A 25,172-nucleotide genomic window follows, 5' to 3' on the forward strand; every position below is an offset into this window, starting at 1 on the left:
CTAAATTTACCTAGTTGATAAAGGACAGAAAAGAAATGCAAACCCAAGTCTTTCGGGCTCAAAATACCCACTATAATTCACCGTATCTCTCGTCTTCCCAGACTTTACCTGGATGCCACGCTAATGCTTGTAGTTCACTCTGGAAAAAGTCAACAGTGAGGTGACTTGATACTGTTGAGATACTGTTCTCAAAAAGCCAACTCCATCAACACACTCCATACCCAGATTTATAAATGAATAAAATAAGGGTGAGAGGATCCATTGCTAGAAAAGTGTTAGAAGATGGTTAACTTTAAATTTCTTCCAAAGAACTATTAACACATCACTAGATTTCTATAACCTCAATTAGCTAGCATACAATTTGAGAGAGACCACCTGTTGTACAAAGAGAGGCCACCTTTGCCAGCCAAGGAGCTGTTGTTAATTTGCCAAAACCTCAGGGAATTGTTTTCAATTAGTTCAATTCCTAACATGGTTTGATTTCCTGGATGCGAGCCCAGCCCTTGGAAAGACTAACAGCACCTTCCAGAAAGAGATTCCAGGAAATTCTATCTCCAAGGCAAAAGAGGGGCGGGTGGGGATTGGAAGTCAGGACATTAAGTGGTTCAGTCCTCAGATCCCAGGACAGACCAGAAATTTCAGGAATAACAAAGACACTGAGGCCCAGCTGGCCTAGTCAAAAATATGACATTCTACGCCAGGAAACATGTTATATCAAGATCAACAGTCTTTCCAAGGGATGTGTCTGAAGTCAGGTTCTTGTGTTCTGGGTGCCAAGGTGCTAATTTTCAAACCAGTTAAAGTAAAGAAGGCTAGTTGTTCTCCCATCACAGGGCACCAGCAGCATCTAACTTTGAGTATTCCTACCACCTGGTGACTTTTGATTCTGAGCCTCACAACCAGATTTCACACACCCTCACTCCCCAATTTATATAACCTAACCACAAATCAAGTCTGATTATATAAAAATTATAGTCAAAAATTTCAAACATGTACGAAAGTAGAAGATTCATATAATAAATCCAAATGTACCGAACTTCTAGGTTCAACAATTATCATCTTCTGACCAATCTTACCTCACCAACACTGGCAGCCATTCCCCACTCCCACCCCTAAACTGGATGATTGTGAAACAAATTCCAGACATATCATTTCATAAAGAAATATTTCATTATGTATATATACATAAGGATTGTTTACTTAAAAATTAACTATAGCACCATTATTGTAACCACAAGAACCAGCTCTAAATGGCCCTATCCTGCTTCTAACAAGATACTGAGTTGCTTTTCAGACACAACAGACCAAACTGCAAGTCATGCCGTGGAAGCAGGCTCAGAGAACTTTGACCTCTAGCTGCACCCGGAACCAAAGTCTCAACCCCCTGCCCCACAAAACCAAAGGACCAAGACATGACTGGAACTTGAACCCTTTCAGAAGTGAAAGGTCCATTGTCCAGGAAGATGGGGATAAATATAGGACTAATCAAAGAAACTGCCAGATTGGAATTCCTTTGAGCCTTCTCTTGTCCTTCTCACGTTCCTTACCTTAAATAGCTTAGTTCCAAGACTATTCAATCAGACCACTCAGATTAGAATTAACGAATATGTACAGCCACTTCTTACCCTTATTCTTTAAATTTATCTCAAGCCTGTGTTGGGAGAGAGGGACTCGGGCTTCTTCCCTGTCTCCTCATTTAGCTCCTTCTAGAAATAAACTCTTTTTGTTCCATACTGATGCTTTAGTGATTGGTCTTACTGCATGTCCGGCATACAAATTTGGGTTCAGTTGCTTTATCAGGACTAATAAAAATTAAAAATGGTTTCTTAGTATCATCAAATACACAGTGCCTGTTCAATGTTACCTGACTGTCCCACAGAGTAAATCGATAATCATTTGTTCAAATCAGGATTCACATAGAGTCTGAATAGTTAATATGTTCTTTAAGTCACCGTTAACCCATAGTTTCCCCTTCTCTGTTTTTTCCTTTCTTTGTGAAGAAGCCAGGTTACACGTGCTGTAGTTTCTATTGTTTGAATACATCAATGTGGTATCATTTAGCATATCCCCCCCTCCCTATTTTCTATCCAAATTGATAATTGGGTCTAGAGACTCAACCAGAATTATATACGTAGTTGATATTTTGTCATGACTGTTTCATAGGCCATGCGTATTTCCATTAGAAGACACATACCGCATCGTATGTAGGCCATGTTCCTTTTTGTCATGTTAGTAGGCATCCATGATCAGTGCCTATGTCTATCCTTTCATCTGAGCCTGCAAAGTGGTAGCATTCTAATTCTACAATTACCATATTTTGCCATGTATAATGCGCACTGTTTTGCCCAAATTTGTGAGAGAAAAATAAGGATGGGCATTATACATGGGTAGTACTAATTCTGTGTCTATATAAATGTTTTTAATTATTTTATGTATATTTATGAATTAAAAGTGTAATTCTAGAAAGCAATAAAAATAGCCTCACACAAAATAATACCCTGGAATACAATTGGTTTTGTTGAACTTTTGATGAACTTGCAATGACGAAGAGTTCTTGGCCTTCTATGATGCATAAAGATCGTAAATTTGTTACCGGTACATAAAATTTCTTATACCTTATATCTGTTCTTGTGTTTTGTAATTATTTATTACATAAAATTTCTTGTACTATAATATGTTAAAAAAAAAAACCTGCCAAAATTCCTTTCTAATATAAAAACCAAGTACCTAAATGTAAACAAATAAAAATTTGAATTAAAAAATTAAACAAAAGATTTTTTTCCTGAAAGTTTGGACCAAAAATGTGGGTTCTCATTATACACAGGGTGGGGGGGTGAGGGGAGCACATTATACATGGCAAAATACAGTACTTCTTCATTTATTATCTAGAATGCTTTAATAAATAAAAATCACTATTAAATAACTATTTGAGTTTTCTCATGCATAGTTCCTAAAGGAGCATGAAGATAAATGCTTAATTCTTTCCTCTAATTTATGAGTTTTCAAAATAATTATGGGTTCCTAGACTCCTCCAAATATGATCAATGAGATTTTCATGTATTGTATCATTATAAATTCATGGATTTAAATGCATTTGATTTGTGCAGTCTATTTCTGTGATTCTTATTAATGCTCAAATTATCCTAAATGTAGCAGGTGGGAGCCTTCTCAAGTTGGTTCCTGAGTTCTTTTGATTCAAACCTAGAAGTCTTCAACAGCTTTCTTTTTTAATTTTTTTTTATTAAAGTATAGTTGGCATATAAAATCATATTAGTTTCAGTCGCACAACATAGTGATTCTATGTTTATATACCTTATGATGTGATCACCACAATAAATCCAGTAACTATCTGTTACCGCAAAGTTATAATATTATTGACTATATTCCCTATGCTGTACTCTACGCCCCTGTGACTTATTTCTTTTATAACTGGGAGTTGGCACCTCTTGTCCTTCATCTTTTTTTACCCTCTTTTTTATCCTCTCACCTTCCTCCCCTCTGGCAAGACACAGTTCATTCTCTGTGTCTATGCATCTACTTCTGTTTTGTTTGTTGGTTGGTTTGGTGTGTTTTTTTAACTTTCACATGTGAGTGAAATCATACAGTATTTGTCTGTCTCTATCTGACTCATTTCATTCAAATAATAGCTGTTAGGTCCATCCATGCTGTCGAAAATTTTCATTCATTTTTCTTGCTGGGTAATATTCCAGTGTGTGTGTGTATGTCTTCTATCTGCATTACAGGACGTATTTTTTATTTAATATTTTTAATTTTTTATTGAGACATAATTGACATATAACATTGTATAAGTTAAGGTATACAATGTGATTATTCAATACACTTGCATATTACAATATGATTACTACCATAGCATTAGCTAACACCTCCATCACAGCACATAATTACCATTTCTTTTTTGTGGTGAGAACATTTAAGACCTAAAAAGATAAAAACAATAGCAACTGGTGAGGATGTACAGAAAAGGGACCCCTTGTGCATGGTTGGCGAGAATGTAAGTAAACTAGTTCAGCCACTATGGAAAAAGAGCATAGGGGTTCCTCAGAAAGAATTAAAAATAGAACTACCATATGATCCAGCAATCCCACTTCTGAGTATATATATCCAAAGGAAATGAAAACAGGATATCTATAAGACAACTGTATTCCCATGTTTACTGTAGCATTATTCACAATAGCCAAGGTATGGAAACAACCTAGGTATCTGTCAACTGATGAATGAATAAAGAAGATTATATGTATATATAATGTATCCATGACAAAGAAGGAAATCCTGCCATTTGCAACAACATGAATGGACATTAAGGCCATTATGCTAAGTGAAATAAGCTACACAGAGAAAGGCAAATACTGCATGGTATCACTTATATGTGGAAGGTGAAAAACAGGTCAAACTCATAGAAACAGAACAGAAAAGTGGTTGCCAGGGGCTGGGGGTTGGGGGACAGAGGGAGAGGTTGGTAAAAGGGAACAAACTTGCAGTTAGAAGTTGAATGCCTCGGGATCTACGGCACAGCACTGTGATTGCAGTTAACAATACTGTATAATAGACTTCAGAGTTGCTAACAGACAAAATGCATTTTAACAATTTTTTTAATTATTTGCAAGTATTATATACTTATTCTTGGAAAGTTGAAAAACTGAAAAAAAATTAGAACAAAAGAATTAAAATGATCCCTAAGTCACCTCTCAGAGGTTAACCGTGGTTGTTCTATTTCATTTTATTTTTTTACGTGCATATATTCTGCAAACTATGCATATATTCTACAAACACTAAATATATATTTTATCACCTCTTGGTAACAGATTTATTAGTGGTAGTAGAAAATTGAAAACAACCTAACAGTATAACAATAGGACATGTGATTATAAGAATTTATGGTTGAGTCCATATAATAAAATATAACACAGCTATTAGAAATATTTTAGCAAATAAAATGATATATGAAAATGCCAATGAAAATATAGTGAAAAATAAGCAACTCTTGATTAATATCGACAAATTACGCTCCAGGAAAGCATTAATTGTTACTCATGTCAGGAATATATGAGTGTCCATTTCCTTGAATACTCACTAGGACTAAATATTATCAATTTTTAATGTAAGTGTGAGTTTTCCATGCTTCGTTATAAAATATTATTTAAACTTTGGATACCGCCTTTGGGGACAAGTCCTACCACCAGCACAGGCCTTCTATTCCAAAGGACTATGCCCCTCCCCCTCCACTCACCACTGCATTTTGTCACTTATCAGAGCCAAGTCTGGCTGTGACGCTGTTCACCTTGCAGCTCCTGGCTTCAAGTCCGGTGTTACTTCCACTGCACCCTATGACTTTCTTTACAATCATTCCTAACCTCACTGAATTTTTAAATAGCAAAGCATTACCATGCCAGAGTTTTTCTAGGACCTATTTCCAAGACATAGCAGGAGCACATTTTGCTGCTTCGTTTTGGGTCACTTTTTATTTTGGGTGAATGGGGGAAGGGCAAACCTGAGTCACCACAAAATACAAACATAGCAGCCAGTATCGGACTCAGAATATGTGCCAGAAAGATACTAGAATGGGATACGGTTTTAGATTCTGTCATGCTAAACAGTGGATAAACAGTTCCTTACCATGAAGTAACTAAGTGTAAGGTGGTATGACCAATATGGAACTTGAATATGTGGACATCTGAACCTGAGTTATCAGGCTGTGCCTATATCAGAACAAATTATGTAAGAAAGTACATTGTATTTTCTACCTATCTCCCTCCACCTCTAGTGTTCATACATGAACTTGAAGTTTAAGTTTTCAATGCTGGGTTTTAGGAGAGCCGAGATGGGAACTGTCTCTTGTCCCTCCACCATGACCTGTGATGGACTGAAAGTGGGTATAAATGAATTCCACTAGAGGATGAAAATATGCCATCCAAGAAACAAGAAACTTATTTCCATGTTGGATATCATAAAGGAGAGATTGTAGTACTATCTTCTCTCTGATTGAGAAGACAAATCACCACAATGCTCTCAGCTCTTCATAATGAAATTAATTTATTTGACTAACCCAGATATCAGCTATTTTTCATATACTACTTCCCTGGCACAAGGGAACCAGATCTCTGACCCTGACAGCAGAGTGGTAAGAACACTACCTCTGGAGTCAGACAGGTTCACGTTCTGCCTCAGCTGTGCTTCAGTTTCATCATCTATAAAATGGGGATAATGGTATCTTATCAGGTATCTCATCGTGTGCAGGATTAAATAACATAGTGTTAATCAAAACACAAGAACCATACCTATAGTTACCGAAGAGGAGAGAGTCAAATATATTCAGGACTTCAGGCTGGGTTTGGAAGGTTATTACAGCAATTTTATTTTATGGATAGGAAACAGCCTGATCATGTAATTCTATCATAGGACAGGAATGATTTATTATACCAGACTTTTACTAAAATTTTCAATGTGGCTAATGTTTGATTCTGTGACATAGAGGGGAGTTGCTGAGCCCCCTGCTGCAAAACCAAGTGGTCTAACACATAATGACTTCTTGGAAAAGAACAATAATATTATAAAGATACATTATTAATAATGGTGTTGAGACCATCAAACAGGAAAGAAAAAATACTTTAATCAAACTGAATAAAAACATCAAGGATGCATTTTGCTAGTATTGTGTGTGTGTGTGTGTGTGTGTGTGCATGTGTGTACACATCTATCTCTCTTTCTTCCTGGGAAAAATGTGAGAAAAAATATTGAAAGGTGAACATTTCCTCCATATTTTTTTCTTATTAAACTTTAAGCAATCCTCAATTAAATATAAGCAAACTGAGTCCAGCAACATATAAAAATGACTACAGAAGTGACTAAGTGGGAGTTATATCAAGAATGCAGGTTCTTTTAATATCTGAAAATCAACAATAAACTATATTAATAGAATATAGGACAAAATACATGTAATCATCTCAATAAATGCAGAAAAATCACCCCTTCATGATTAAAATATTACTAAGCTAGGAATAGAAAACACTTCTACAACCAAATAACGGACATCTATGGAAACCTACAACTAGCATCACATTTAATGGTGAAAGACTAAATACTTTCCCCTAAGATTAGGACAAAGACAAGAATGTTTGTTCTTACCATCTCTATTCAGAATGGTACTAGAGTTTCTAGCCAGGACAATTAGGATAAACAATGAAATAAAAGGCATCCAGATTGGAAAGGAAGAAGTAAAATGATATTTATTTGCAAACAACATGACTTTGAATATAGAGAATCCTAAAAAATCCACTAAAAATTTATTAGAACTTATAGAAGCATTCAGCAAGGTGGCAGGATTACAAGATTAATATATAAAATTCAATTGTATATCTATCTATACACTATCAATGAGCAATCCCAAAATAAAATTAAGGAAATAATTCCATTTATAATAGCATCAAAAAATAAATAAATTACGTAGGGAAAAAAACTTAACTAAAGAAGTATAAAATTTATATTGTGAAAATTCCGAAACATTGTTAAAGAAATTAAAGAAGGTGTAAATAAATAAAAAGACATCTGCATTCATGAATCCAAAGACTTAAAATTGTTAAGATGGTAATGCTCTGATACAGACCTATAGATTCAATACAGTCTCTACCAAATCTCTGCTGACTTTTCCGAGATTGACAGGCTGATCCTAAAGTTCTATGGAAATGCAAAGGACACAAAATAGTAATAAACAATTTTGGGGAAAAAAAGTAGGGGTCTCATACTTCCCCATTTCAAACCTTATTAGAAGTCTACAGTAGTCAAGATAATGTGCTACTGGCATAGGGGAGACATTTAGGTCAATGGAATAGAACTGACAGTCCAGAAGTAAACTCTTACAATTACGCTCAATTGATTTTCGACAAAGATGCCAAGATAATTCAATGGTAAGGAAGAATCTTCATAAGACATGGTGCTGGGACAACTATATGTCCCTATGAAAAAGAATAAAGCTGGACCTCTACTTTCATGAAAATTAACTCAAAATGGATGACAGATCTACCAGTAAGAGTTAAAACAATAGAACTTTTAGTAGAAAATACAGTAGTAAATCTTCCTGTTGGGTTAGTCAACACCTTCATAAAGATGACACTAAAAGTATAAGTGACAAAAGAAAAAAATAAGTAAATTGGACTCTATCAAAATTAGAAACTTTTGTGCCTCAAAGGATATCTCCTATAAATGTATAAAAGTAAAAAAAAAATAAAGTGAGACGGTAACCCACAAAATGGGAGAAAATATTTGCAAATCATATATGTGCTAAGGAACCTGTATCTAGAACTCTTACAATTCAACAATAAAATACAACTAACCTAATTTTAAAATGGCAAAATATTTGAATGGACATTGCTCCAAAGATACATAAATTACCAATAAACATATGAAAAGATGTACAGCACCATTAGCTATCGGATTAATGGAAACAAAAATCACAATGTCGTATCAGTTCATACCCACCAGGATGGCTCTGATCCAAAATACAAATAGTAGTAAGTATTGGTGAGAATTGAGAGATATTTGAATGCTCACACACTGGTGGTGGTACTGTAAAGTGTTGCAGCTACTTGAGAAAATAGTTCCTAGCAGTTTCTCAAAAAATTATACATAGAGTTACCATATGATCCATCAATTCAACTCCTAGGCATATATCTAACATAAATGAAAACATGTGTCGAAACTAAAACTTGCACACAATATTCATAGCATTATTCACAATAGCCAAAAATTTGAAACAACTTAATGTTGTTTCAAATGTTGAATAATATATCATTCAGCAATAAACTAATGAATGGATAAATAAAACATGGTATATCCATAAAATAATACATCATTCAGCAATAAAAACGAAGTATTTGTACATGCTATAACACAGATAAACCTTGAAAACAGTATTCAAAATGGAAGAAGACAGCCATAAAAGCCCACACATTACATGGTCCCATTTATATGAAATGTCTGAAATAGGCAAATCTATAAAGACAGAAAGTAGAGTAGGGTTTGGGCAAGGGAGGAAGTGAGAAGTGACACTAATGGATAAGGGGTTTCTTTTGGGGGTGAAGAAAATATTCTAAAATTGATTGTAGTGATGGTTGCACAATTCTGTGAACACACTAAAAGCCATTAAACTGTATGGTATGTGAATTATCTTTGAATAAAGCTGTCGGGAAAATGAAGAATTCAGGCATGAGTCTTTCTCTTATGAACCGCCAAGTGCAGACAACGCACCATTTTCTCTCCTACATGACTTTACCACATTTGTTTCAGACATCTGAAGACACACATGGTATTTCCCTGTGGGCAAAAATATTCCTCTCAGACATTATTCACGTAATATGGAAAGAATAACCTTACTGGTCTTATTCTTTAGTTACGACTGAGGTGAAAGGACATGCTGAATCGAATACTTTGCTGTAGAAGAAGGAGAAGGCAGTAATAATAAAATACAAGAGCTGTTTTATTCTGCAGAAGTTTTTGCCTGCTGTGGCCTCTAAATCACTGTAAATGCAGCAGGGTATGAAAGCTCCACCTCTGTTCTGACATGAACACTCCAAGGTTACGCCTGTCTGTGATACATTACAGGAAACCATGAGAAACAGTCTGTTGCAGAAGGTCACCTTTTCCAGGACAGGGTGAAAATATTCCCTCCTCTCAGAAAAGTGGAAGGCAGACAGACAGCCATTGTGGTTGGTTGGTTTTTTTCAAACTGACTCTGCAATAAAGGGGAACCATTTATTCTGTGGTTGATAGTTTGAGCTCAGCAGTGATTTGAGCTCAGACACTTCTTGGTTGGTCATTAAGAGCTACCGTGAGAGGGCACGAGAGTGTGTATGTGTCTAAGAGGTTGAGAGAAGGGAGGGGGAGAGCTTGTGGTGGGGAGGGATAAAGGAAGTGTAGATGGGAAACTGAGAGTTTGAAGGAGGCAGGCAGCAGAGAAAAATTCCAGGAGACTAGAGATGGAAAAGTGATCCAAGAGGGGGAAATTTGATAAGTGTATGTTGGTGGGTGGCCAACGGAGGGTTTATTATTGGGAGTGTCCCCATGCTACTTAGCGTCACTGACAGCCAGCCAGATAGGACTGAACCTGTGTCCAGACAGCACACAGACAGGACCTTCCCTCGGTCCATACCAAACACTCACCATGAGCGAGAGCAATACAGGAGATGGCTCTGCCGCTATCTGGATGCCCCGCTAGGATGCCTCCCTGCAGTGCTTCCAAAACAAGTGTAAGACGGAAGAAAGTCCTGAAAGAGGGGCTGTGGGGCAGACAGGGTGGGGTCAAAGGGGGAAGCTTCAACACCCGCACTTGAAAGGACTGCAGTCAGCAACCGTGTCCATTAGGTGGGTCTCTATTACATAAAGGAGATTATTACAGCGATCCAGTGTTCATGGCATATATTTTTATTAGGAATGCTTGCAAGACAAATTCTTTGAAAGAGGATTTGATTTTGTAGAAAGTATTGATGATTATTTACAGGTGAGTCCAGTACGTGACGTAGGATTAAGAATACATAAAATGTTAGATTAAAATGTCTAACATAAAGATTAAAATGTTAGATTAAAATGTCTAACATAAAATATGTTAGATTACCATGGATTAAAATGTCTATTGAGTGCAAAGCACTGTTAGTCCACACCACGGGAAGTAAATGTCTCCATTTCATGAGTAAGCTGAGTCTGAAAGAACAAACTCAGAGTCATCCAGCTAGGAAGGGCAGAGAAAAATCTCACACTCTCATCTTCAAACTTATAAGACTGGTCTTGTGAGATATATTATGTATCACTCTTACTCGGTTGACACACTGCTTCTGAAGAGTGGACGTGCAGTACAGGCACCACTAGGAAAAAGTGCATCATGAAGTTTCATATCTAGATGGCAAGGTAATATTGCTCGTCGTAGATGCAAAATATGCAGCTTGTAATACAATTATTTTATTTTACTAAGATATAATGGTATTGACAGAAGAAAGAGGAAAGGACTCAGAGCTGTTCAGAAAACTGATAGGCCTGAATGTTGCAATGAGAAGTCTTTTGCAGCCAGCTCCAGTAAGACCTTGGAGGCCCCATCCTTTTGCTAATAATATGATTACACCCTTCTGCTTTGGTGCCTGGTCCCAGCAACACCCCACAGACAACCCAATTCCAGAGAACACCCATGGTGAAATGCTCTCTCTGGTTTCAGTAATAATGAAAGCCATACATCATAGCTGCAAATTGCCTACCCTGGGGTGGGCTGAGAAGAGACATTTTCATGGCCTTAGGTAATTACCAAGCATAGACATTTGCCATATTAGGAAATGGAAGAAGCTGTATCCCAGGTATAATCCAGACAGGAAAAGGGACGACACTTCTTTTCTATAGCAATGTAGACAGTGTCACAGGAAGCATAAGATCAAATCACCTGTGTCAAAAAGAGCCCAAGTTGTAAAGATGAATGAAGCTGAATATGCAGAATAAACTGGGGCTTCACATCACCCCAGAGAAAGAATAAATAACTACAGTGTTCTCTATTCACTAATTCATTTAATAAACATAATTACCAAGATAGTGGTTTGATGCTATGAGTCCTAAGAGGAACTGCTTTGAGAAGACATCAGAGGGATCTTAAGACCTCAAATGAGACTCGACAGCATCCTATATAGAATTACACATACGGGCCATGACCTTAAATAAAATAATATGAATAATTAACTTTTTAAAAATCTCTTGTATCAGCCAAGTGAGAAGTGAGCTTACTTTTTGCTGCCGTTGCCTCCCAAGGTTGACAGGGAATATAACACGAGCACGGCAGTTCTCTGAGATCCTGGCCCTCAGTGAGCTCCCGGGGCAAACTCCTCATTACTTAACCCACTATGGCTGGTACTTCTTCTGATGCCAAGTCCTATTTCTCTGTGTCCAAGCATTTACTTCATCGTGTCTGCCTGGAGTTCTATTACTGAACAGGGGCAAGCTGAGCTTAATTTCCAGATCTTATCAGCTTTCTACACATTTAGTGTTAAATCACCAATGGGCCTTTGTGTTTTTATATCCAGTGGACAGTTTCTGGTCCTTAAAACACGTTTTTCACTTGACATCCAGGATCCCAAACTCCCTTGGTTTTCTCCCTACTCTCTGGCTCTCAAAATTCTTTATTGACTCCTCCTCATCAATTGACCCTCTAAATTTGGGAGTATTTTAGGTCTCACCTGTTGAGCTTCTTATGTTTTCTATCTGCATTCACTCCCTGGGTGATCTTATCTAATCTCATGGTTTTAACGGTCATTTAAATTACTTTCATAAATGTAATTTCTCTAGTCCTGGTCTATTATTTCCTGCACTCCAGACTCAGGTCGCCAACTGCCTACTCAACACATTCATCTGGCTGGCGTTGAAAAATCAGTATACCGTGTCTCCCCAAAAATAAGACCTAGCCGGACAATCAGCTCTAATGCGTCTTTTGGAGCAAAAATTAATATAAGACCCAGTCTTATTTTACTATAACATGGGACCAGGTTTCATATAATATAATATAATATAATATAATATAATATAATATAATATAATATAATATAATATAATATAATATAATATAAGTAGTTTAGTGATTATCAGAGGGTAAGGGGAATGGGGGTGGTAGATGAGGGTAAAGGGGATCAAATATATGGTGATGGAAGGAGAACTGACTCTGGGTGGTGAAAACACAATGTGATTTATAGAGGATGTAATACAGAACTGTAAACCTGAAATTTATGTAACTTTACTAACAATTGTCACCCTAATAAACTTTAATTTTTTTAAAAAAAGACCGGGTCTTATATTAATTTTTGCTGCAAAAGACGCATTAGAGCTGATTGTCCAGCTAAGTCTTATTTTAGGGAAAACAGTATATCCATTTCTAGCTACATCTACAAACATATGATCCTCCATTCAGAGATTTGTATGTCCCTCCTCAAATCTCTGTCAAGGTAAATGGCAACCCACCCTCAGTAGCTCACAGCAAACACCTTGGTGTCACCCTCATTTCATTACTTTCCCTCATATTCCAAATCCAATCCAGCAACAAATCTTGATGGATTGCCCTTTAAAGTATATCCAGAAACCTAACACTTGTGACCACCCTTTCTGCCACCACAATCAACCTGATTCAAGCAACTAACATGCTTCTCTGCATTAGCCTAACACATTTCCTTTTTGGGGGGCTTTGTCCCCCTATATTCTAATCTCAGTACAACAACTAGAATGATACCTTCGTAAAGTAAGTGAAATTGTGTTATTCTTATATTCAAATCCTGCTAATATCTCACTCAGAGCAAAAGTCAAAGTCTTTACAGTGGCTTTGGAGCCTTTAAATAACAGGACTCCCTCCCAACCCACCTCTCCAACCTCAGCCCCTGTGTTTCCCTCACTGGCTCACTCCACTCTTAGCACAATGGCTCCTTCTTACTCTTCAGTCAACATAACAGGCCCCTCTAAGTTTTGCACTTGCTCTTTCCTCTGCCCAGAATGTTCCTTCTTGCATCTATTAGTTCCTTCAATTCTTAGATTAAAATGTCACTTTCTCTGTAAGACCTTCTCTGACTGTTCTACTTTAAATTGCAATACGCTCTCAAAATTACCTATCACTCTTCTATCCTTTGTTTTCCATTTTTCTTCCTAACATTTATCATCTGACATACCATATATTTTACCCTTTTCGATATATTGTCTGTCGCCCCTCCATGTATGCAAATTCCATAAAGTCAGGGATTTTTACCTATTTAACTCAAGGCTGTGGCTCAGTTCCTAAAACGATATGTGTCAAATCCAGAATAGGCACGAAATAAATATATGTCAAATGAAGGGGAGAATTCCTTCCACACTTATCCCCTTCATATATAATAACATGAACTAGTTTACCTAATGACTGGGAATCAAACAAATACAGTATGTTGTGATCTTCACAATGGTCCATTCCCCTGCCTCCCTCTCTACAGGTAAGAAGGCTAAGGTGTGAGGCTGGCTCACGTCCCCTGTTTCTCACCCTGGGGGTTTCCCATGAGAGGGTCTACATGGACCCTCTACAGGGCTGATTCATAATCTGTAGTTTCCTTGGAGCTACAGGGATCTTCCATTTCCTTCAAGACAGTTTTTCTGCAATTTTGTGCCAATAATAATGACAGCATAATGATGGCGATGAAGTGACAGCACTCGCTAATGTTTACTGTTTACTATTCAGGAGCCAATGTACTAAGAATTTCTCATGCACTATCTCATTCAATGCCCATAACACTTCTATCTGGTAGCTACTACTATTAATGCTTTTCACAGATGAACACAAGACTTAGCAAGATTAAGTGACACGAAAGAGTTCATACAGTTCATTGGTAGCAGAGTGTGGTTGAGCTGAGATCTGCCTGACTCCAGAACCCAAGATCTAGCCTCCACCCTACACTGCTTCCCTCACATCTCTGCCCCAGGTGTACCCAGCCCTGTCTATAGATGGAGTCACCTTCGGTGGTCCTGATAACGGCCACCACAGAGAAGAAGACGCATTAATGAGCAGCCAAATGATTAGTGTTTTGAAGTCCTTTGGGTTCTAAGGACAAGGCCCCTCTGTATAAGTGACAAGAACTAAAATGACTGCACTTGTTCATTTAAACCCATGCGTCTGGGTCTGAGCACAGCAAAATTAAATATTATGAAACTTTCAATGGCAGTCTCTGTTTCATTTCCCAATACTAACCAAGACATCAGAAGGAAAACTTGGATTCACTGAAACTCTTGATGCAAATGGTTCATAAACAAACAAACAAACAAACAAAATGGCTTCATGTAACTCTTTTAAAGTTCACACCAGCTGGAATTATCTAAACTAAAGATCTTGGAAGGAAATTCTGAAAAGGTACATAATGAGTGAAAATTCTTCTTTCATTAGAAGGTCTATCAGTTTATTAACACGGACATGTACTCACATTACATTAACATGTACTCACATCCCATGAAACAAAATCTACTAGACTGAGTTTAAACTCTGGCTCCAATGCTTACTAGATATGGGAATTGGGGATGGCTGTGAGCCATGACAGGCCTCAATTTACCCATTTTTAAATGGGATTAATGCCTCTCATGGGTTTTGAAGACTGAACGGCATTAAATATAAAAGTTCCTCGCATAGTAGCTGGCATATAGTAAATTTTCAACAGAGGTTAGCTTACAATTAGGGTCTCTAAAAAAAGTATACTTATTGGCAAAGGGCAATGCTATGTTATCATTTGTTAAAGGAGTTTCAAGAGACTTTCTGAAAGTATTGTATTAACCTTGCCATTTCAGAGGCAACAAGCCTTACGAGCATGGGCTCTCACAGATCTTTGGGTTTTGAAAGTGTAAAACTTAGACGTAAGATAGTGAAGTTCTGGACAGTGAATCACTTACACGTGTTAGGAGAACTGAAAATGGTTCTCGATGTCTTGACACTGAGCATGTATGTAGCTGCCAACCCCAGCATGTGGGCTCAGGGCAAATGATAGAGTCAAAACGTCTCATAAAGGAGAGTGCTCAAAGAAACAGGAACAAATGATATCAGTCTTTATAATAGATATATAGTTGTTCTTTTTAATAAACAGATTTGTTACAAACAATAGGCTCACATGATGATGGAGGCAGAGAAGCCCCAGAATCTGCAGTCAATGAGCTGGAGACCCAGGAGACCAATGTATGTATGTGTATTTCTGCTCACGGCTCTGCTTCTCTGAAGCCTGACGGATATGTATTATTATCAACACTGAAGCCTAGACAATGAGAAACCCCCATGAGAGTCTATTATGTCTTTTTTCCAGAAAAACCAATTAAAAAGCCTGAGGTCATACAAGAACATAAAAAGCTGATTTATCTGTCAATATGTAATAGCTTTAAGTATGCCCATACACGTCAAAAGCCATAATGAGACTGAAGTGTCTGTAAAATTATATGGTGATAGTATTTTATCAGCGGAATGAGAAATGTTCAAATCCCGCTCTTAGCCATAACCACCTTTCATAGCAGACAAAGTAATACTTAATGGAGTATGGACCTTCACAACTCTATTGAGGTGATGAATAGATGGATGGATATACGGTATGTGGGGAGGAGTGGTCAAAAAGATAGCTCGATCTCATTTTCAAAGTGTAAATTCAACAGACTATGCTCAAAATTTAAAAATTAACAAGTGTCAACAGAAGAACATTACTTCAAAATACAGAAGTAAATATCAAAAGGAACATTGCGACCATAGAAAGTAGATGCTTCTACAAAGAGAAAATTTATGTACGTGTGGTGATGATGGAGGGGACTACAGAACAGTGTTTTTTAATACACCTTGTTTGAGTACTTGATCCTTTAATATATGTGTATACATAGCTTTGATTAAAAGTTTAAAATAAATGCAAAAAATTTATATACAAATGTGCTCATCACAGACTTGTTTATAAAAATGAAAAAATAAACACTAAATATCCACATTCACAAAATGAATAGCTAAATTATTACATACTATATAATGGAATGTACTACTAATAAAATCATCTTTCAAATGGTTTTCGTAGATATGTGCTTATGATAAGTTCATAGAGATCAGCCGGCTTCAAAACTGTACAATTGGCATTGACTCCAGTAGGAGAAAAATTACCTCAAGCAGGAGAGAAACTAACTGAAATAGTGGAAATATTTGGATGTATAAATGGGGAGGTATAAATGAGTTTTTTCCCTGATGCTTTTCATGCGTGTGTTTCTGTTTTCCAAAATTGTTCAAATGACTATAAAAGAAAGGAGAGAAAAAAGAGCAGGAGGCTGAAGAGAAAGGGGAAAACAAAGGGAAGGAGGAGTGGGATGGGAGAGCAGAGGGGGAGAAGCAGGAGGGGATGGAAGCCACCGTGACCTCACGAGCAGTAGCAGACCCCTGCTTGGACCTACTATGAACCAGATTTTCTGCACTTCCTTGTCAGAAGCACAGACGACAGAAACTTCGTGCATTTGGAGCTACTCTAAGGACCACCCCAGAACATTCTAAAGAAACTGAACATTGTGTTCTTAGGAGGAATTACCCTGATAATTATATAATTACACATATTCCTCTGTATTCCCATTTCTACCTTTTAAAGTACAAGTTACAAACAATAAAATGCACCCATGTAAGGCAATGTTCTGATGAGTTTTGACAAGTGTATACACCTGCACAAATATCACTCTAATCAAAATATACAGTGTTTCCATCACTGCAGAAAGTCCAGTGCATCCCTTTCACACAACCTAACACTCCTCTAGGAAATCACTGCCATTAACATCTATCATCACAGTTTATTTCCCTCTGTTAAAGACCTTTTTATAGATGTAAATGTATTCTCTCATTGTCGGGATTCTTTTGTTCAGCATAATATTTTTGAGATTTATCTATGTTTTTGCATGTATTAATAGTTTGTTCTTTTTACTGCTGATTAGTATTACATTGCATGAATATATCATAATTTGTCCATCAGCTGATGGCTACTGAGATAGTTTCCAGTTTAACCTATTATGAAAAAAACTGTTATGAAAAATTCCATACATATCCTCTTGTAGACATACAATTTGGACAATTAAGTTTACAAACTCATCCTAGAAAAGCTGCTACATACTTCATTGTTGAATATCACTGTGGTCACCTACAAAGTACTCCCCTTGGGAAGCTATGCACCGATGCCAGCACCTAGTCCACCCTCCAAAGCAATTCTGGAACTCTTTTTCTGGAATGGCCATCGGAGCTATCGTCATATTACCTTTGATGTCCTGAATGTCATCAAAATGTCTTCCTTTCAATATTGCCTTTATCTTCAGGTAAAGAAAGAAGTCATTGGGGATCAGATCAGGTGAGTAGGGAGGGTGTTCCCATACAGTTATTTGTTTATTGGCTAAAAACTCCCTCACAGGCAGTGCCATGTGAGCTGGTGCATTGTCATGATGCAAGAGCCATGAATTGTTGAAGAGTTCAGGTCATTTTCGTCTAATTTATTCACGCAGCCTTTTCAGCACTTCCAAATAGTAAACTTGGTTAACTGTCCAGTTAGTACAAACCCATAATGAATAATCCCTCTGATATCAAAAAAAGGTTAGCAACATCGCTGCAACAAGTTTGCGAACTTAATTGTCAGACTTCATATGTCTTCATTTCTTTTCAATAAATATTCAGAAATGAAATTGCTGTATCATCGATCAGGTAAATGTTGAACTTTTTAAAAACTTCCAAACTGTTTTCCAAAGAGGTTATATTTTTGTATACTCCCACCAGAGATTTAAAAGAATTTCAGTGGCTCCACATCTTCACAAACTGTTGGTACTGTCAAGTCTTAATTTTAGCCATGATACTAGCTAAAAACTGAAATCTTATGATACTGTATGTGTTTACTTGTGGGCCATTTTTACATATTTTTCTGTGAAATGTCCTTTCAAGACTTTGTTTTTGTTTTTTGCCTCTTTTTGTTGGATTATCTTTTTAGTAAGGAATATTTTTTTTAGTGTTCTAGATATAAACCATTTGTTAGAAATATTCATTGCAAGTATTTTCTTCAGACAGTAGCTTGCCGTATTTTTCATGCTGTCTTATAATAATTAGAGGTTGCTGCATTTTTATTTTTAGGCGATCCAGCATATCGTATTTTTATTTTTCATTTAGTGCTTCTTGAGTTCTAAGAAATCTGTGTCTACCCAAAGGTTGCAAACATATTATTTCACATCTTCCTTTAGGAATATTATTCATCTCCAATTATTTTGTGTGTGTGCTGTGAGGAAAAGATTGAGTTGAATATTTTGTTTTGCTTTTCTGTTGGGCTATCCAGTGATTCCAGCAGGTTTGTTAAAAAATATTTTACTTTCTCCATTGAATTACCTTTGTTCTTTTGCTAAAAAAGAAAAGCCTATTTTTTTTTTTTTTTTTTCTGGCTGGGGGTGGGGGGTGGTCCTATAAGCACAGCTCCTTCCAGAGCAGGGATGGTTGAGAGTTTCTATGTTCACCATGTGCAAGAAACAAGAAAGAGCAAAGCCAAAATCATTCTGAAATCCTGCCCCCTTCCTCAGGTATTCCATGATGACCATTCAGCACTTCATCTAAGGAAGGAAGCATTTCAAAGAAACTAGGTGATGTAATACAGAAATCTAAATCTCCTTCCATGCTTCAGATCCTCTCCTGTGCAAAAGTTGGTGTTTCCAAAAGTGAACCAGTGGGGAGGGACTAACACTGAGAGTTTATGTTTTGCCAGGTACTTCAGCAAGCACTGTAAGAACTATGCAGTAGCTATTTGAATTCCATTATACGGACAAGAAAACTAAGACTGGGGCAGTCACTAGGTAGTAGATGCAGGATTTGAATCCACTTCTGCCCAAATCCCAAACCACAGTTCTTTCTCGTGTTTCCCATGATCATTCATAGACAATGTCTGAAGGACACCTGTTAGGAGCCAAGAAAATAGATACAGAATATTTTCGGTTATTCTGATGTACCAGATCATCGATTCTCTTTCAAACCCCTGAAGTTTTTCTTCTCTTTTTCTAAATTGCCCATCTCAGTTTTGGTCCTCGAGCTACGTTTTAAAGAAAACCCTGAAAGTCACTGTATTTGGAGCAGATCCTATGAATATTCCCAGGGACAAGTGTTGGTAACTCAGTTGTAAGAGCAAATAGCTTTGATATTCTTCCAGTGGAGTTTTAAAAATAAATGTTTACCCTAAAGCAAATGTACTGGATGACAACCTGTGAATTTATTTATAATTATTTCCTTCCTCATTCACGTGCACATATACCTTTGAAACAATTACGGGATTGTCTTGACAGCATTTTGCTTTCCCATGCAGTAAATAATTTCTGCCAGCTGTAAATAATAAAAAGACAACACATGCCAGTTTTTACACTGTATAATAGAGTTAAGGGGGTTTGTACTGATGTCAAAGACATAAAGAAGGCAGACACCCTAACAATCACAGGAATTTAAGGTGTTCAAGTCAAGTTCTCTTCTGTTAATTTTTTCAAAATCAGTTATTATTCCTATATCTTTCTCACTACGCTTTGGAGCACCATTGGGTTTTATTTGAGGAGTGTTATATGTAGCCAGACATGTATTTAACACATCTGTGTTTTCAAGTAGACTGAAGGCATACAGTAATAAAAGCTATTAGTATAGTTATGAAATTACACATCTTTCATCATAATCCAAAGGGCATAGTATAGGGACCATGTAACAATTTTTACGTGCCTGGCAGGTCTCTGGGTTTCTATCGCCCACCAGTTCCAGGAGTAACAACAAAATCAATCACCTAGATCACACTTGTTGGTTGAGGTTGAGCTGTTACCTCTCTCCCTGTTTGCTGGAAATGTGAGGAAAACAAGCACTCTCCTTTGGAAGTGATGGCACTGAAGAAATGTAAGCTTGGTGCTGCCATGAGCCTTTTTACCCATGTGACAAGAGCTTATCCATGTTTCAAGCCAATGAAGTGAAAGCTGAGCTGAGCAAAGAGGGACATAATTTACACTTGACATAATTTACACTTGAGATTCATCTACACCTAAGTCAGATTAGATTTCTGTATCTGGCAACAATGTATCCCTTACAAATAGTCAAGGTTAGTCCATGAGACAAAACACCAAGCACGTTGTCAACATGGACTGATGCATAAACATCAGAAATTTCAAACCAAGGGGACACGTAAACGGGCTTGAGAAAAAGGAATTCCAGAAAAAGGAATCTTGATTCTCAAGCTGGCTTCTTCTAACAAGATGTTTTCTGAGGATGTTTTTTCCTTAGTGTTGGACCTAATACCAAAGGGCAAACAGAACAGAAGACCAGGTTTTACCTGGTTGGTAGGAAGCGTCATGTGGAGAAGACACAGGTAGATCCTGACACACACCTGTCCTACATACTTGGCACTTAATCAGACACTGCCTGGTGACACTGCCCACACCTTGTGTTGTTATGTAGCCTTTTATGTCAACTTTCTTTGACTCTCCTACTACATTTTAAGCAACTAAAGAAAGGACTATGTGTGATGCTTTTTAAAATTCCTGACAGTGCTCGGCACAGAACTTGGTATGTAGTAGATCCTCAATAAATACTGAATAAATAGAGGGATAAAACATCAAATGGAAGAACAAATACCACAGAATTATTATTTAAGTAGGGTCATTGTATAAATAACACTTTATCAAATCTAACTTACCATCTGTATACTTGAATCTGTTTTTCCCTTCCCTGTCCTTACTTAAAATAACCCTCTCATACTTCTGAAGTCTCCAAAGTGATCCCTCTATAAGAAGTTTGTTTTTCGTGAATCTGTTCAAAACTCAAGCAACCTTCTCCAACTCCCTTCACTTGTTCCTGTTTTTATCTTTTAAGAGTTGGATGATTTTTCTTTCTCCAGTAACATTTTTTTTTATAGCCTATATTTCCATTGTAGGCTATAAAGCGGGGCAACCAATGTGCAGACACAAGGTCTAACATAATTCAGAAGGTAAAAAGCTACCCCATTCTAACCACAAGCCACGTTCATTGCCAAGAGAGAATGAAGACTACATGTCCCCAAATGAACTGGGCATAGGATTGGTTAAAATGCTGATGAGTCCTTAACCATGTCCCAGACCTATGTTCACCAAGTCAGATCTCTGACAGCAGATGACAGAAATATTCTCATTCATTCTCTCTCTCTCTCTCTCTCTCTCTCTCTCTCTCTCTCTCTCTCTCTCTCTCTCAATGAATTTATTTGATTTGAGGGATCGAAGGAAGCAAAGCATCACTCTAATTTCAAAGACCTTACTACAGTTGTAGAGACAGCGATAATTGTTAATAAGCCCTCGCTTCTGTTTGAACAGGAAAATTCTTACACAAAAAAAGATTATATTGGACAATCAAAGGCATTACAAAGAAATGTTCTACTCTGGAGCTGGTGAAGTCAGAAACCATTTAAGCTCCCAACGTCAGGCCTGGGAATCTCTTCCAAAATTATTTTCAGGATAATGTTCTCTGTTTCAATTATAGGCTCAGAACACAGGGGTTATTTTGGAACATCCATCTCCTCTCTTTAGGACAAAGCCACTAGCATCTGGGTTTACACTTAATAATCCACTTGAATGTTGGTAAGACCATCCTGTCAGAAACCCTGAAATTCTGTGTGATTGGAAACCCTTGGGAAATTTACCTTTAGTGGGCTTGAGACCTCTGGAAGAACTAAGTAATGATTTTCTTCTCCTGAGAATAGATGTGTTGAATAACTGTAGTTATTGTTTTATATAACATATACAATATTCTTCATTCTTTGAACATTTTCTAAAATATACGCTACATGTCTATAATACTTAGAAAAACATGTGTGATCCAAAAGTTCCCTCCCTTAAACGTTCCCTGTGTTAGGAAGCCATGCTTGCCTGCCTGACTTGTGTGTTTCTATAAAAGGCCAGGGAAATTTTTGTCCCGTGGTATTTTATGTAAGGTAGAGAGTATTGTTAAATCATGACCCATCATTTCTTCTCTGGAAGACAAAATAAAAAGGGTCAGAAGACCTCCTGAGTGAATAACAATCCCTCAGTGTAGTCTACAGAGTATGGTACAAAGAGTAGGCAACCCTTTGTCATCTCCGAAGGAGCCTTGTACGTTTTGGGGCCCAGTCCCCACACAATTAGAAAAAACCATCTCCTGGAAAAATACAGGTACAATGTAGGTAATACCTAGACATTTTTTGGTACTACAGCAGTTTGAGTCTATATTTACGAGGGGGGCAAAGGGGAGCATATTCCTGAATAATACGCACCTCACTGTGATTTAGGAGAACAAATAAAGAAATGATCAAAACTTGGTTGGTCTAGAAAAGAAAGCTAGCTCCTAAAACATCCTGGCTGGGGGATATGAATAAGATGGCGTATGACACATTTTTGATAACTTTAATAGTGTACACTCATGAAATATTGATGCTAGAAAATTCTCGAGGTAATTTAGCTCACTGGTACTTGCCAACCAACCAAAGTACCCTAGACTTACTGGATCAGAATTTTCCAGGGCAGGAGCCAGGAATACGTATTAATTATTAAGTCTTCAAATGCATCTGAGATCATCCGGATAGATGAGGAAACTCAGAGATTAAATGATTTGTTGAAAGTTGCATGGCTTGTTAGTAACAAAAGCACTTCTAGAATCTCAGTCACAAATTCTCAGAACTGAAAGTACCTTAGAAAGTCATCCTAGCTTAACTATCTAAGAGTCGTCCTTAGAGTCTAAAAGATTTTGTGAGGGAATTCAGATTTCAGCCCCCAACTGAAAACCTTCTCAAATGGTCTGAGGTGGAGCTCAGAAACATGCATTTTTAAAAGCCCCTTAGTTGATTCTAAAGGAGGCCAATTACAGAACACAGTCTAGAAGATTCTGCCTATCAGCTGTCTGAGTCCCTCTCATGACACTTCCTCACTTTTGTTAAAATGTATTCCAATTAAGAGAAGCATGATACCATTGTAATACCTTCCCTTTGTTGTAGAAACAGTCTTTTACATTTCTTTGCTAGAAACCTGCCCCTGAAATTCTCCGCCACAGGATTGAATTCTGTCTTGCTGGACGGTACAAAGGGTTTGTTCCCAACGCAGTATGTTAGCCTTTTGAGCATTCATCACCTTTCCAAGATTCCTCCTTCACGGGGAGAATGGAGATGGAAAATTCCCTAGCCCATCTCTCATTTCAACTTCTCTCACTTATGGCCCAAGCCCTCCTCCCACTAAAAAAGAACGATCCTAATACTAGAATCATTGATTGAGGCAGCTCCTTGCTGTCTGACAGTACATAGCTATATGCCTTACGCAAAGCAGCTGGATCTGGCTCTGAAATCAGAAAGGCTCTTTGTGTAGGAACAAAGCCAAACCTGTCTTCCAACAAGTAAGTCTGCTCAACCACAGTCACTGGATGGAATACAGTCAAAAGCAGAGTGACTTCCTCTGTTCCCACAGCTTCCCCAGCCAAAAGGCGAAAACACAGCACAGGCCGGGGCCCCTGGGAAAGCAGGTCTGAAATGATCCACTCGCCAGGAGCCACATTATTCCCACCACTTTCCTCCACCCCAGCGGGACTGACAGGTCTACCTTGCCCCCTGTCTCCATTAAGCAACTGTCTTCGTTCCCTGCCTTTCTCACCCCTTCACTCACTTCTCTCTCTTTTGGTTGGTTGTTTGTTTGGAACAAAGTGTTTTCTTCCATAAAAGGGATTGAAGCAGGCACACTTCCTTCTCAGGGGCTACAGAAAGGGAGAGAGATGAAGGACTTATTTAAAGTTGAAGATCACTCAAGGGCATGTAAAAAAATTACCTGAAGTGTGGGGGGGAAACTAGAGCTGTGCTTAATTTTTTAAAGGGTTTGTACTGTGTTGAGGGCACAGGCTCAGCATACAGAAGGGAAAACAGGAAGATCTGAAGACCCCAAAGACACCAGACTTGGCTGCACAAACTTGCAGACCCTTCCCCAAAAGCAGCTCATCTTCTGGCTGACACTGCCCCTCTGCTGGGAGGCCGTAAGTGCGGTGATGCGTCTTCATAGTACAGGCTCTGCAGTCAGGTAGGCAGGGACGTGTACCCTGCTCTGTCAATGACCAGCAGTCACTTAACTAGTCTAGTCTACCCCTAAATTTCATCAGCTAAAATTGGAGACAATTGCTACTTATGTTAGCATGAGCCGGGTTCAGCTCGCAGTCCTGTAGGCTCAGGGTCTGCACCCACCAAAAGTGTATCTGTCACTCCAGCTGTACTCATATGTCCCACACCAGTCAGCGAGGGGCTCTTCCGTCCACAATCACTCCCACTCCAGTAGCCAGGAAGTCAGCCAGCGCTTCTGTCATTGCCACAGGGGAGGAGAGAGAGCCCAAAGGACTGCACAGGGCTTCACACAGCTCAGCCTGGAAGTGAAGTGTGTCCCTTCCACTCAGTGTCAAACTCATGTGAACTGGCTGGGGAATCTCACCACCTCTTCCACCATAGGACTGAAAAGGACAGTCCCCTGTATGCCTGGAAAACAACTGACAATAAGATATTAACAAACCTCAGTAATATTTACCACAGAGGGGCAGAGGGCTGTTATCAGGATTCAATGGCCAAATGCTGATAGCATGGACAATGACGTCCCTGGCCTGGCACAACAGAAGTGCTCAGAAGTAGCAGCTG

The sequence above is a fragment of the Rhinolophus sinicus genome, chromosome 14, assembly GCF_057876585.1.
Source record: "Rhinolophus sinicus isolate RSI-liver-muscle chromosome 14, RSI-T2T, whole genome shotgun sequence".
Taxonomy (NCBI): Eukaryota; Metazoa; Chordata; class Mammalia; order Chiroptera; family Rhinolophidae; genus Rhinolophus; species Rhinolophus sinicus.